General features: G+C 33.1%; 1 long non-coding RNA gene across 1 annotated transcript; it reads left to right on the plus strand.

Annotated features, from left to right (window-relative positions):
• Positions 1-2,718: 2,718 nt before the first annotated feature.
• On the plus strand, positions 2,719-4,356 carry LOC134248447 (uncharacterized). The gene is made up of 3 exons (XR_009988057.1): positions 2,719-2,994; positions 3,241-3,365; positions 3,749-4,356. It is a non-coding gene; the product is annotated as an uncharacterized LOC134248447 (long non-coding RNA).
• The last annotated feature ends 9,503 nt before the right edge of the window (positions 4,357-13,859 follow it).

Consider the following 13,859-nt stretch of genomic DNA (forward strand, 5'->3'; position numbering starts at 1 on the left):
TATTCAGTACGTGTTATGTTTTTTGATATTTCTTGCAACGATACCATGGATACGTCAAGTATTTATTATACTAAGTAATTATTTTGCCTGTTTGCCGGTCATAAAAGTAGACGAAGGCTTCGAAAGAAAAATAATCATCTTACCTCCAAACTCGAAAATCCTATTTCATATATGTGTTGGGGAATGGGATTTTTAAAATTATCTTATATAGATCTAGTAAAAAGTTCTGTTTGAAACAAAATTAAGATCAACATCCCCCTCCACTTTATGACTGTTCCGTGTAAATGCAAACGTATTGTATATAAATAAGGGGGCCGACTGGGGTTTTCATTGCGCAATTTTTCGCATAGCATAATAAAATGGAAGCGTTTTTACTTTTTTACATTGTAAAGCAACTTTTTTCACTTAATAACATTAAACAAAATTAAGAAATTACAGTTTTAAAAATGTAATTACAATGTTATATAACTGAATTTTTAAACCTACTGCGCAGCTGATAGGTAGGTTGACGTCGATATAGTGTGCTTTTGACGTTATGATAAACTGAAGCTCTTAAGGGAAGGGGTAATCAAGATGTTATTAAAGAAAAAAGTAATAACATACTCTCATGAAATTTAAAACATAGACATCTGAGAATTTCTCCATTATTTTTAGTATAGGCCTAATTTCATATAAATCATTTGTGACTTTCATATTTTGTACATGTAGTACTCTATAGAAAAAAGGAGAATTCGTTAATGTTTGGCCTTTTGAGATGCTCCCTCTGGTAACAAGAGTGTAGAATTTTGTGTGTCTTACATATAATGCACAATATAGTATTACTTATCATATATTATAGTTTGAACAAAAAGTCTATCGTAGTATTTGTATAATTTTCTTTTAAGTGCTAGAATTGGAAATTTTCTATATACACTCTATAGTAAATGTACCTGTATTTTGAGACGGTCCCTTAAAAATACCTGGAAGGTAGATTTCTCTTAAACTCGGCGTGTACGCTATAGTTAATGTAAATTATACGAGGGCTGTTCGGAAATTATTGAGACATTGTGAATATTTTGCTTTCTAATGAACGTCTTTCGGTGAAAATTTGCATATATACGTTTGACATACACTAAAAATTAATATAAGCAAGAAATATTTTACAAATATTAAATATTTTCTTTACAATGGTATATAAATGTGACTATAGTAGGGGTACCCGGAGCAGTCGCGGAAATATGTAACACCAAAATTCTAACTCTTCGTTGATCCATAATGAGAGTGAAAATAATTCAGTTTAAGTGTATAATTTTTCAGCTTTTTTTCAAATTCGTGTTGTGCAACTTTGATAGAATTTTGATCAGAAATACGGAGATCATAAAAAAAATTAAGCGCGGTAGAGAAATCTGCTAACAAGGACAAAATGGATTTTGACGTCAAGGGCGGAGCAGCCAGCATACCTAAAATTTTGTGTAGCGCAATGTAGAACTCTTTTCAAGACTGAACGACCTGCTAAAAAAATAACAACAAGAAAAAATAATGTGTTAGGGTTTGTTTTTTCATTGGCATACATTTTCTTTACAATTAATTTAACCAGAGTAAAATTAAAAGATCTGGACGACCATGAGTTATTACATACATTATTGATATCGTTACACCCCTGCGAGGTGAAATTCATGATTTCAGGAACTTTCATGAATCGTTCATGAACATTCATGATGTGTTCATGACTGGTTCATAAAGATGGTTCATGAACTTTATTCATGAATATATTCATAAAATGTAGTTCATGAACAAATGATGAATATATATGAATATTGGAAATTTTCATTTTAAAGACAGAGAAAATGTAGAGTTCAAGGTATTATGAATGTTCATGAATTTTCATGAAGACTAAAATAATTGACAAAAATGATTGACAGAAAACACTCAATACTCTCATAATACAACTTTTGCATGCAGATGCAATTGTTGAACAAGCCCCTGGTATAATTTATATTTATTAACATTCTTTCACCATCTGAAAAAATAAATCATGAAATCTCTAAACATTTCGTGTTTTTATTTGATTTTAATTAAACAAACACGTACTGCATCACCATTGACAGCATTTTTTTTCAAATTCATTACTTGTGTTTCTTCATAATTTAAAATAAACTGTTATATTCATCATAATGTGCTTTAATTAATGTCGTTTTTCATCACACAACTTTGTTCGACCGGATTTTCTCTAACATCAAACTTTTAACAAGCTGTTGGAAAATGAAACATTCTGGAAAAAGAACTTTGTGAGCTTCGTAAAAAACGTTTTATATATATTTAAACAACTAAAAAATTATATAACTTGTCTGTACTGTACCATATTATTCCTCGATCGAAACGCTATATACATCTCAATTTTGGTGCAGTTAAAATGTCAAGTTTCCCTTGCTTCGTGCGTAAATGATAGAGTACAGACTGCATGGTTGTAAAGTATCTATGACATAATCCACATTCGTATTTTGTAGTTTTAATTCTATGCGTTTTCAAAGCTCAGAATATTCTGTCTGAGGGCGTGAGATTGTTATTATCATGTCATAGGGGGCCGCCATACTTGCTATGCGAAACTAAAAGTCAATACATGTAAAATTTATGACGTAAAAAATTCGAATTCTTCATTGATTAAACTTAGTTTGATATGAAAAATTGTATTTTCAGTGAAAAATTATTCAGATAGTGTTTGTATTTTTTTTTAAACAGAAATCTTGGAAATTCGAAACTAACGTATTTCTTAGCTCTACCGTACATTTTTGAATAGGCGCAAACTTGAAAACGCGCGAGACGTTGGAAGTGGGAATTTGTAGAGTGGAAGAATCAGTATTTGTGATCTATTATTTACATAGTCACTGTGCCGTTTTCGTATTGCATAATTTTATTTCGATCGGGTTCAATATTCTGTTTATACTAATTATGGTAGCCATGCGGTTTGCCTGGCGTTTTGACTGTTAAGTTTGGTGATGTTGGCCACCCTAAGGAGTAAGTTTTATATTGGTTTACTTGAATTTATATCTAACTTGATCATCTGTATCTAACAGTATTATGGAATATATTTTATCATGTTTAAATTATGCAACTACAATGTTTTGTAAAACCGCGCATTTCCAGCATGCGATAGGCATAGGCCTGTTCAGCTCACATGTTAAAGTTACGCATTTAATTTTGTATGATTGCTTATGATTTTGATATTTTGTCAAATTCTTATTATGCTTTTGTAATTTATAGTTTTTCACCCTCTCACGAGGTGTGTCCAATAAACAGTACAGTCACTGATCTTTGTCAACTTTTTAAGAAAATAACAGAATATGAAGAAGGAAGACTATATATAGGATCGATCTACTTCATAACTGGTGAGTGACAAAAATGTAGGCAATCACTGAGTCAGAAATCTGTCTGTAAATGTTACTGTCTATTTGTAAAATAACAACTAATTAAAGTACATTATGATAAATCAATATGTCTCTTTTTTTAATGCAGTTTTTGTCTAACTGTGCTTAGAGTTTGGATCCAACCATATAACATACATTAATTATAGACTGAGACTCAAAACATTCATAGGCCTGATTGATCTACAAAATGACGGTCCAAGAAAATAGACTTAAATTCTACTCAGAATGATTTAATTCGGAAGTGTCTCTGATGCAAAATCAAATGAAACTAAAATGCAAGAAAATACAAAAAAGTCTTATGTTTTACAATCATGGGTACTTTCAGAAAATCTTTCTTTTTGAAGGAAAAAGAGAAGCAGTTCACAAATGTTGATGAGCAGAAGACAAGAAACTCTGGCTGCACAAAAATCTGAGCACTTGAAAAAGAAAGAAAAAAAGAAATGAAAATATGAATGATATTCAATCAAAGGATCCAAATGATGAAATTATGGAAATTCCACATGGAGAGACAATAAATAATTTTGAATTGACCATCTCTGCTCGAACTGCTTGAAAGCACTGAAAACTGTTACCCTGGTGCTGAACAAACTTTTCTCCTAGACTGGGATTAAAAACTGTTCAATTTCTGGCATTAAAACACAATCTGAAACATGCTGAGGAAGGATCGCCCTCTCCTTTTGACCAAGTAAGGATAAGCATTCTACAAAGAGTTGCATTTGAATTGAAATTTTTTATACTTTTACCAGGAATGAACTACATTACTCATTTACTTATAATGGTTTAATGTATCAAAATTGTCTATTTTAAGTTTTTTAACAAAGATTGTGTTGCCATGGTTGGAAAACAAAGAACATTTCTGTGAAATCTTTCAAGATGCTGTATTATAAATCATCTACTGTTACTTTTTTAGCATGACTTCATGCATTTTCATGAATAAACATGAATAATAATATTGCATTTTTTGTTTACAAATAAGCAAGAATATTCATGAATGCTAATGGATCATGAATTTTATTTATTCATGAACATTCCTGAAAAAAATCATCAAATTATTCATGAACAGTTCATGAAGATCCAATGAACTTATTATTGGACATTCTTGAAATGATGAATCTTCATGAATATGACTCTTCATGAATTATCCATGAAAAAAAATATTCATGAATATTCATCAATTTTTCTCCATGAATAAAAATTCATGATTTGAAAATGTCCAATAATAAGTTCATAGGATCTTCATGAACATTTCATGAACATTTCATGAATAAAATTCATGAAAAATTCAAGGAAATTCATGAATTATTCATGATCGTCTCGCAGGGGCGGTATTAAACCCGCGTTGCATAAATCGGCACTGCATGATTCTAAGTCATCCTTTCCCACAAATGAACATTTTTCACTGGGGTAGCAACAGCATACATTTTTAAAGAATAGTTTAAGAATAGAGACTATTTGATTTTTGTAATGTTATATGTAATAACAAAGAAGGAAGAGTATTAAAAGCTTCCCGATCGTTTCACATGAAACCATCTGCGGCTAACGTAACGTTAATTGACGTAACGATGCTGTTCCGGGACGATAGACATATGCATATTTATTACTTCACCGAAACTTACCTAATTACAGTACCCGCATCGTTATTCTTTACAAATCTATCGTGTCCTATCGTGCGTGTATCCTGTCGTATCGTTCGTGTATCCTATCGTATCCTATCGTATCGTGTTTTCCGTTTATCGTGTAGATCGTTTATCAGGTTCTATCGTGTATCGTGTTTTGCGTTTATCGTGTATATTCGGAAACCCTCGCTTTTTTCTTTACTACAGGAAGAAAATACCGAGGTGTTCCGAGTTTCTTTTTCGTTTTGTTAACTAAAATAAGATTATTTTTACCAAGAAAGAGAAAAGAAAGTTTTATCCCTTAGTTTTTCATCATTAAAAGGAATATTAAAGCGTGGATGGAAAAGGATAAATATATAAATAATATAATTAATAATAAATTAATTTAAGAAAATAATCATAGTCAAACGGAGAATCAAAATTCATTTTTGAAAATGAAATAATCGATTCCCTGTTTTTTTTGTTGTTTTTTTTTTATTATTATTCATCGAATTGTATGATTTTTTTTTTGGTCAAAATTAAATATTAATAAGATTTCCTTGAATTAGTCAGAGTCACTAAAGGATGAGTTTCGGAAAGTCACTGTGTACACGTACCCCCCCCCCCCTCCAAAAAAAATAAATAATAATAATTAGCAGGGGATTGATATGTATCTTTTTTAAAATGCAATATTCATTTTCTCCCGATCAATCGTCTGGTTCTATTAGGAATGGTTTTCCCCTCTGATCTGTATGTATGCATAATTATTTAAAATCTTGATTAAAAAAAAAATAATAACGAAGTATTTAAGACATTGATCCAGATAACTTTGACACTGATTTTGTCCGTAAAGACTCAATTTTTTAAATTTATTTTTATCTCTATCTAATTAGTTTAATTCCTTAATATGTCTAAAAAAAAAAAATAATCAAAATTATAAAATGTAATGCATGACAATGCTCTACCCGATTTATCACCCATGGCAGTTAATATAAAATAGAAGTTTTTCATTAATTTTATCTGGCATTAGATAATCTAAAAATAATAAACAGGAAAAAACATGATGACTTGTAACAGCTTACCTTTTCGGCGTGTAAATAAACTGAAAATATAATGCACCTGAGAGTCAAATCGAAGAGCTTTCCTTGCCAGAAAACTGACACGTATGTGTACCTCTCTAATCAGCACACTGCCTTCCTGTGCGGTCAACACCCCTCCCCCTAGCTTCTCCCCTATCCCCCTAAATGACAATTCGACCCGTGGGTGTTCACCGTCAACATACCTGAACTGCTCTCTCACCTTGTGTCAAACAGTATCTATTTTCGAAATTCTGCTCTTACCTTGTGTGACCTACATGTACACTCATAAAAGATTTCTTCTAAATCAATTAAATATAAATTGTACAATTTATGGATTCAAAAAAATCATTTCCTTCCATGAATTTAAATAAAAAATCTAATAAATCAATTTAATGAAACAAAGTCCCTTAACTCAATCCGCTGATTTATTTATTTTTTTTTTGTACGATGTTTCTATAAAGTTTATGTAAATTAGTTTTTTCATGAACTTTTTTTTAAATACTGCGCTTATGGTGCATGAACTTTCGGATCATCGGGTATTCTTTCGGATCAACGGGTTTTCATCGGGTTACAGACAGAATTAATTCTAGGAAACAATTTCTTTGAAAAGATTGAAATAATTCCATCATTCTAAACTATGAAAAATTGCTCGCATTAATTTTTTTTCTACGGTATCCAATAGAGTACACTGCTCAAATTTCAATAAACACGACGCACTTGTCGTATTTCTAAAATGAAAGAAGATTTCGTGACATCTCTTTGTACGACTTATCAAAAGGTGTGACGTCAAATCCTCGTGCAGAGAAAAGAAGCGCCACTGAGTTTTCACAATGTCGTCCAAAAATACTCGTAAAAATGGATGAGATGCAACTTTCAGTAAGTAAAACGTGAACATTCATAATATTTTTCATTTGATCTGACCGTAGATGTAGTAATTTTTTAATTGTTTTGCAGCATTTTCGTGAAAACAACAACTGCGCAGTTAAAATTCATATTTACATTGTTCATACGTTTTGTGAATTGCCCATACGTAATAAGTCAATCTTGTCATTACTGATCCATATTTATTTTAGGATACTCGTTTTCTGAAGAGCTCCCAATATCATGACAGGTACAAAAAGAAAGAGAAGTCATAATGTAAGTTCAACAATTTCATTTGTGCAGAAATTTATGTCAATCATTGTAAATAAATCAACATGTACAGTTTTTACAATGACATCAATGTCCATTCAGCAAGATGCAAGAATCCTATACTTATCAAAATATATGAATTTGGTAACGCAAACATTTTTAAATCATCAAAAATTTCATCTTTTGTGAATTTATACAACCAATTCACAGAAACTATTAGATTTTTTTTTATTTTTAAACAAATGACCAATGTTATAAATATGGAACTTATGTACATTTAAATGAACACATTAACAGTTATGAGTGCAACAACAATGAATACACTTGTAATTAAAGAAGCATGTGTACATGGAAGAATACAATGACTACAGTTAGTCATCCCAAAGCCTGGCTGAAGAGGAACATCCTTTCCCTTGGCTCTTTCCTCGACGGCATGAACAAGCCCGGTTAAGCCGTAATATGTTGCCTCTACATGGATCTGCCTGAGAATGCACTTATCATTCGGGGGGACTTTGGGATTGTAAGTTGACGATCTCAAGTAGTCTAGTATACAGTCAAAATAGCGAGGGTTCCTGTCTAGGTAAAATGTTTTGGTGTCACAGTTAGTGGAGCAAATGTCCTTGGCCACCATTCGGGTCTGACTGCATGGTCTGTCTGCTAGTCTCAAACCGCCTTCCCTCGACATTTAACACTACCCGTTCCTTTTGCTGTATTTCCAGTCCCTTCATCATTATTTTTCTCTTATCTGTTGGGTTATATTGCGGGGTTGTAACGTCGGCCACCTGGTACTCCAGAACTGCAGTGTACTTCGAAACTTTCGGTTCCACCGCATGCACTGAGATGTCAGGACTTTCTAATGAATTCGCTGACGATCTGTTGGAGGAAGTGCTGCTGGAGGACGATGAAGATGACGTATCGTCGAATAGCCTCCTGTTAACTGTCCTATCTAATTGTGGACCTTGTGTTTCAGCTGGTGTTGATTGAGCTTTGGTCTGTGGAATAGGTGTTACAGCTGGCACTTCGACCGATGGAAGTGTAGTTTCTGTTGGCTTTATTAAAACAGTTCTGCTTGTCACACCAGTTGGTTTAGACACGTTATGTTGCTTCTCCGGCAGTTTTTGCTGCTTCTATAGGGGTTCATTGTGGCTAACTCTGATGGTCCTTTTCCCCGTATATCCCTTGTACATATACATAGGGGATATTTTCTTCATGAATGGTTCGACGAACCTGTATCGGTTTCTTTGAAATTCCGCAAACTCTTTCTTATCAGCTTCATTGAAGGTCATGGTGGATTTCTTTACGGATAATGTATAGCCCTCGCAGTTATGTTTCTGATTACGTCGGAATAGTATATATTTGCATACAGAACACTGGAAACCGAATCCCGAATGTGTCGTCGTGATGTTGTGCTGTTCAGCCTGGTGTTGGTGGGCGAATTCCCGCCCATCACACAGTGTGCATTTGAACTTTTGCACCTGCAACGTATAAAATATACAATGTGACTATTTGATTTATAAAACGCACAAAGCAAACACATAATATACATGTATATAACTAGATATAAATCAAATATTTTTAGATCATCAACTTTTTATAAAAGCATAACATAAATAATCTCTTCAATTTCAACAATGTCTTTCAAAGAAAACAAAATTTCATGCAAAAATAAGCAATGTCAACTACGCAAGTGAGTTAAGGGGGCTCTCTACAACGTCACAACATGGCGTACTTCCGTAAAAACGCCATTTTGATCCCAAATTTTCAGATTCAAATTCACTTAACACCGATAAATCACTGACTATAACACAACATGCGATATTGTGGATAAATGTACATTATATCACATCAATTAATATGTAGTGTATTGCCCAATACGTATCCTTTCTTTAAAAATGAATTGTTTGTCAATTTATTCAATTTCTACTTATTTAATTATTAAATAATACATTTACAAACTTATTAGAATAAGATTTTTAGTTGAGAAAAAATGATATAAAACATGGCTTGTCCATATGCTAATTCATCATTACATGTCAAAACGCCACACACTCAGAAATTTCTTTCTTCAATAAGCATATATGCTTTCCAGCAAAATATATCCCCCCCAAAAATGCAAATTTGATCAGATAAGACATATGTATTATCTTTCTATCGACTAGACGATTTGTATACACCCGAATGAATGGTTATACCCGGTGAAATTTCGCATGACCCAAACGTTTGATCAACATTGATTGTCAGCTGTTTACAAGTATGGGAAACGTGCAGGTTTTAGACGAAGTGTGCATTTGGTTACAGGAATTTCTTTTACCGCATTTGGCCATTTACCATCTTAACTTGTTTTGTTATATATTGCACTGGATAACACATGAAAGTTGGATAAAAACGGTAAGTAAATCTACCTTTCTCAATACCATGAATTCACTAAATACATGTCTGTCATTGACTGGAAACGCGATGATTTTCGCTTAAACTAATTGAAAAACAATACATGTACAATACGAACTTCTTTTAATGTCCTTGCGTGACATTTGTTTAATACTTGTGCAAGTAGAGTTTATTTGAAGTTTATATAAAAAAAAAAACAGTACCAAGATATTTGAGTCCACTCTTAGAGCGGATCTCTTACACCTGAATTTTTGTGATGTTCATAAATTTTTGACAGTTTTTCAATTTTTTTTCAGTTTTTTTTTTCATTGTTTTTACCCTTTGATATTATATATCTTTTCAAATATTGAAGAGGATCCAACCAGCTATTCTCAAGAAAATGCTGTTTTAGTTTTTCTTTTGTCTATTTTTGTAAATTTAAATAAAAATTATGTTCATTTTATTTTTAACTTTGTTGGTTATTATTTCAATATTTTATAACACTAAACTTTGAAGAGAAATTTAAAGCAATGGGCATTTAAAAAAAATCGATAGGAGGGATTTTAACAAAATAAATAAAATATTTCAAATATTTCTAAAAAATAAATTGAAATACTTTGGAATCTTATTTTATCGGATATGGGGCCTATTATTAGAAACAAATGCATGCAACAAAAATCAGTTATACTTTACAGGTGTAGAGATCCTCCTTAAGGCTACATATGGAGGTTTCTATGCAAAATATTAATTAAATTCCATAATTACTCTACCTACCGAATAGAAAATGTTAAAACTTGGTTTCTAATACATTCTTGGTACCCACGACATGCGATTGCCACCACACATTATGACATCATATTATGACGTCATCGGCCTCTACTACACAAGTTTTTAAGAAGCATCAACAAAGTCGCTTCGGCGCAAGGGCATAGCTTACTTTGTTTTACAGAAACAAGGTATAAAAAGACGCAAGATAATACAAGGATTTAAGATATTGCTGCACAAATGTCGGCACTGCAATTGTTTAGTTACTATTCGTGCAGTTTTAAGTTTAAGCAGGGTAAAAATTCACAGTCCAGTGTAAGTTTCTTGAAAAATTTATCGATTGAGAAAATGCATAGGATTTGTTCAGCATTTTTAATAATTTTAAGAATATTCTCCTTAATATTATACATTGTTCATTCAAAATTAGATAGGATATGCCCTTGCGCCGACGTGATTTTGTTGATGAGATTTATTAACTTAAATGGAAGAGAACAATGACGTCATAATATGACGTCATAGTGTGCACTTGCATTAATAGACTGTGGGCACTATGTATGTATAAGAAAATCAATTTGAACATTCTCTGTACAGAAAATATTAAATTTATGAATTTTTATCAGCTCATTTGCATAGAAATATCCATATTTAGCCTTAACTCACTTGCGTATTCAGCATTTACTTCTGATACCACTTAGGTTTATTCTCACCAACATACAGTTTTAATCTGTTGTGGTGCAAGATATCTCCTTTGTGTTTGGGAGATTTTTTGATTTTATATAGAACGAAATTGTCTAAATGTTCATCAAAACTTTTTGAGAGGACTATAATATCGTCAAGGTATACTAAACAGATTTTCCAAGACAAATTTGATAGAACTTTTTCCATGAGCCTCTCAAAAGTTGCACCTGCGTTACATAAGCCAAAAGGCATTTTACGAAATTGCCAGTGTCCACCACCGGGTATCGAAAATGCTGATTTTGGGATATCTTCTGGAGTCATTTCGACTTGCCAGTATCCACTCTTCAAATCTATTGTCGAAAACCACTTGGACCCTGATAATGCATCTAGTGTAGAGTCAATTCTAGGGATTGGGTAACTGTATTTGATTGTGATGTCATTTAACTGTTGGATGTTTCAATGACCCCTTTATCTAACATACATGTATCTTTAATTTCATTTTGAGCTTCTTGCATTTTTGCTAAAGGAATGCGTCTTGGTAATTGTTTTATTGGGGGTGCATTACCGGTGTTAATCTTGTGTTTCACTAAGTTTGTTAACCCCATGTCAGTAGAGTTTATTAAGAAACTACTTTGAAATCCTATCAGCAATTCTCTTAATTTTTGCTGTTGTTCTTGATCAACGTTTTTACTAGAATTTCAAACACAGACTTCAAATGTTCAGGAAAATTTTCATTTGTTTTCTTCTTATGTTTTGTCAAAACATTTATTGATTAGAGAGTACTTTCAATGATCCCTGAAGTATCTTCTAAATTTGCCACAACAGTCCCTTTGAAAATTTTGACACTCTGATCACCTAAGTTCATGTATCGAACAGGTACTCTATCAGTTTCAACTTTTGCCAAAATCTTGGGAACTAATACATCATGTTTATCTAAAAATTTTGCCACAGGCTCTAACAAAGTAACCTTGTCATTAAATAATGGGTTTTCTACTTTAGCCGGGGCAATGAATTCACTGAGAGGGGGAATTTCTATAGTTTCTGACAAAAATACCTTACAACATTGCTTATTCAAAGCCTCATGTGTAAAGCAAGAAACGTCTTTCCCCTTTATTCTAAGTTTCATTTTGTTCAACAGAACATCACAGTTGTGGTCTTTCATGAAATCTAATCCCAAAATACATTTGTTTTGGATATTAGCCACTAAAACATTCTGATTTACAGTAACATCTCCCACACATATTTTCACTAGGCATTCTCCTAGGACAGATATTTTCTCCCCACTAGCAGAGGTTAAATGTACGAATGAAGGGTTCAAATCTAATTTCCCCTTTAATTTTGAACTGTCTGCAAAATCTGAGCTAATAATTGTTTCACTACCTTCTGTGTCAACCATCATTGTAGTTCGAATGTTCTCAATTTTGCCTACTACAAAAATTCCTTTACATCACCTACTCTCTCATTTCTAGGTGCATTTTCACACATCATTTTCTAATTTATTGTTCTCAATATCATTTTTTGGTTTATTGTTCATCATATTTTCATTCTGAGTTACATTAACTGTATTTTGAGGACTCTTTTTAATACACTCATTTCTTAAAGCAGGAAGAGGTCCTCTTATTTCAACTTTGTTTAAAAGCGATTGAGGCCTACCCTGGGCTTTGTCGACTTCTGCCCCCTGAATTCGACAAGGAAAGTTTCCCTGATTTGAAGATTGAAGGCGACCACTTTGAGATTTCTGATTCTATAGCTATTTCTTCTCTCAAAATTATTTGCATTGTACGGCTGCCTTTGAACTTGAAACCGATTGTTCTGCCGATCATTTTGTGCATTCCTGAATCGAGGATGCGCCCTGCTTGAAGGAGAAAAATTGGGTCTTGAATTAGGACTGTCTTTTAAGAGTGATCTAATCTCTTTTGTAAGTGATTGGAGATCATCTCTTAGGACCCTATTCTCTTGCTTGATTGAGGCGAGGAGATTGGTATCCATTTCTGGATGTATGGCATTGACAACTTTTACCCACTGTGCATCAGCCAGTTTGTGGGTTCCAAGTCTTATAGCCAATATCTCAGCCTCATTAATGTCTCTGGGTCTACTTTCTCTCAAGCGAAGGCGCATATCCGGATCAGGAAGTGCATCTATGAAGTGATTCAATGACAGAACATTTGTCAAGTTAGAATCGGCAGTACGATATGCTTGCCTAGTAAGTTTCTTGATAGATTGTGCGAGCTCAGATAAAGATTCTTTGTCACCCTTGGTTTTTGTCTTTAACTTGGCTCTGAACATTTCAGATCGTTCAACTGAACCATAACACCTATCAAGAATTTTGACTAGGGAATCATAATCTCTGCACTGAACTTCGTTAAGTTCACTTAAAAGTGCCCGAGCCCCTCCTGCTAAACTGCTAGCTAGGTATAGTGGCTTTGCCCTGTAATTCCAACCATATAGATCGACCAAGATTTCAAACTGGGCTAGATATTCCCCAAAATCTTCTGACCCATCAAATGTAGGAGGTTTTTATAGATACAACTGGTTTGGAATTGAAAGGGGAAGGAACTCTATTTTCATTGTAATTTACCTCCCTTGCAGGGGTATTTATTTGACTGATACTTTCCCAAGCCCCAATGACAAGAGACTGATCATGAAAACCCAGGCACTCTCTACACCCATGCACTTGATATTTGATTGCATTATCTTTGGGGTCCCCTTTTGTTTTAATTCATCAACTTGTTCTTGTAATTGACGAGAATCTCGTCTCATGTTTGACAATTGTTCATCTATGTCTTGTCTCATGTTTAAGTCTTCTTTGTTCATCATTTCTACAGCTCTTAACAAAAGTT

The sequence above is a fragment of the Saccostrea cucullata genome, unplaced genomic scaffold (genome assembly GCF_032062105.1).
Source record: "Saccostrea cucullata isolate Sc308-1 unplaced genomic scaffold, CSIRO_AGI_Scuc_v1 ctg4026, whole genome shotgun sequence".
NCBI classification, from domain to species: domain Eukaryota; kingdom Metazoa; phylum Mollusca; class Bivalvia; order Ostreida; family Ostreidae; genus Saccostrea; species Saccostrea cuccullata.